Raw genomic sequence first — 2670 nt, forward strand, 5'->3', positions numbered from 1 at the left:
GCAATTCTGGGGCGTCGCAGGAATACGAATGAAGATGAACAAGAAGAAGAAGAAGAAGAAGAAGAATACTCTCCTGATCGCTAAACAAATTAGACTTGGGGACTACTTCATATGGGAACTACTACTTACTTTACTTGGGAACTGTAAATAGATGTTGTCTATAACAGGCTCATCACACATAAGTTGTATTGTACATTATAGTAAATAAACTTTATACTTCTACTTAAAAGATAGATTCTAAGTTTTTCTTTATCCCTTCTATCCCTTCAATTCCAATTTATCATATAATAGGTTATAACTTCTGTCCAGTTTGTTAAAATTTCTTTAACAACTTCTGCGCTTCCTGTTTAGCATCTCGATCATCTTCGTTCTTTGCAGGATAATCAAGGGCCATTTTTAAATATTTCGTAGCTAGCTCTTTTTAATTTAATTTTAAGTAGGTTTTTCCCAACATTAATAAATTTTGACTATAGAAATTGGGATCAATTTCCTCAGCAGATTCAAAATATTTTAGAGCTTCCTCGAATGATGAAGATGGCGGTTCTCCAAATATTACAGATGCAATTTTTCTTTGATACCATGTTAAATCAGAAACTTGATAGCACCAAGTACCAAGCACGTACATAAGTGTTGGTTCTTTTGGATTTAGTTCCATTGCTCTCTGCGACATTAAACATATTCGATACAATTGCTTGGCATTGTGTCAGGGAATGAAATATTTATAATAATATTTATATATAAATATATATATATATATATATGTCGGATCATCACTGGAAATGGGGTTGTGGGCGTCAAATGAATCTTCTCGAGGATTAGCCATTGATATGGTACACACAGGCGTAGTTTATTACAATGATAGAATTATTACAGTCTTAAGAATTGATCACGGCGGTTCGGCACTCGCGACACTAGTGACGATGCTCTCGGGCTAAATAACGAATCCGCGGCCAACGGGATGACAACAGAACGTACTCACAAAGTCTAAGTCTGAGAATAATCACTGATCGCGAAAGCGTTACTCTTTGATCGATGAGATCGCGAGCGAGAATGCCTTTCCCGTCCCGATGATGCCACACAGGAAAACTATAACGGGGTGTGTCTAAGGATACGAGATCATCGGATTCGTCGAGAAAAGCCTTCGTTCAGAAAGTATTGCTGCTAATTGGTTAATCTCCATATCGGTGGTTTGAAAAGGATGCTAGCCGCCCTCGAGGGAAAGTTGCTAGTGGGAGACGCCGCTCGTTGAAAAATATGTCTCCCCTATCTTCCCGTAGTTGGGACAAAGACCGTTTGTCCGTTTGAAGAACTTTAGTTAACTAAACCTTAAGATTTATAACGGGCCCTCGGGCTAGCCGAACATGTACTGCGGAGACGCATCGACATCTGGCAATCATCTTACTCGAAAAATAGGGTCTGCGTGTGGCGAGCCACGGGACAGAAACCGTTGGAATGTTTACTGTCGCGTGTCGCCACAAATATTTCTTTTAAGGAGAGCTATAGAATTACTTCATACCTTTGTTAGGCAAAGCGTTCATCCCGTGACCGCGGCTACGTTCGGCGACTGACTGTCGCCTCGAGCCCGAGCTCATTATCACAATTCTCGAATAATTACAATCGGGTTGAATAACTACAATTGTTCAATTACAGCTATAGTAGACTCTAGGTTACAATGTTGCGGGATTATCCAAAATTCCAAAGGCTCCGGTGTTCTTTCATCTCCGACATATATATATATATTAATATATTATCATGAAATATACCAGCATATGTTTCTTAATATTATATGACTCTTTTATTTGTGCTTTTACTCCTTCATAAAGAGTCTTAGAATTAAGGAGAATCGATGCTCATTTGTGTGCAGCTCAATTATCCTCTTTTATCTCAAGTGATTCAAGTATTAAATCATAAGCTTCGAAAATTAATTTCTTTCCATCCACTTCACTCACAATTTTAGACAATTTATACATTGCTCTACACAAACGCCATATAATTTCAATATCACCGCTATCCTATAAAAATATTCAATTTTATTATCTACATTTATAAATGATATACATAATGTCATTACTTTATAATTTATTAGAAGGTCATGTATTTCCTGGTATTGTTCTTGCTCGTATAATGCATCGGCTTTTGCTATTAGAACTTCTTTTGTAGTTATGATTGCTTCGTTGTCACCTCTCTTTTTTGTAAGACCCCAAATACCCATAGCAGTGAACGACGATATGGTACATAATTTTGTTGTTAACATGTACTGATTGCTGCTCTAATAATGAAAACTAATTGAATAATTTTGTATAATATATTGAAATTTATAGATCTGTGGCGGCACGGGCCACGGAACTTTTCAACGGCTCCGGATGCATAGGGCGACGCCGCCAAAGCGCAACACCGACGTGCCCAATGTACCATCGGTATCTTCACACTCTTTCCGCCGAATTCTCGGAGGAGCATACACGTGCCAGCACTGGCGGCACATCTAATGAATGCACGCTAGTGGGGGATATCGATGGGCTACGAAGGGAAGAATCTGCGCGATCCGAAACAAAAGCAGGGTCAGTCTGTCTTGCGCCATTAAATGTGTAACTCCTCGGTACTATTTGCATAGCAACGCGTCGAATGATCTCTCGGTGTCTATCGTTATTTGTTAGTTGTTACCTATTGTCT

General features: G+C 38.8%; 1 pseudogene; it reads right to left on the reverse strand.

Moving 5' to 3' along the window:
• Positions 1–274: 274 nt before the first annotated feature.
• On the reverse strand, positions 275–2304 carry LOC117241250 (annotated as a pseudogene).
• Between the last annotated feature and the right edge of the window lie 366 nt (positions 2305–2670).

This window comes from Bombus vosnesenskii, unplaced genomic scaffold (genome assembly GCF_011952255.1).
Source record: "Bombus vosnesenskii isolate JDL3184/JDL3185 unplaced genomic scaffold, Bvos_JDL3184-5_v1.1 scf7180000015531, whole genome shotgun sequence".
NCBI classification, from domain to species: domain Eukaryota; kingdom Metazoa; phylum Arthropoda; class Insecta; order Hymenoptera; family Apidae; genus Bombus; species Bombus vosnesenskii.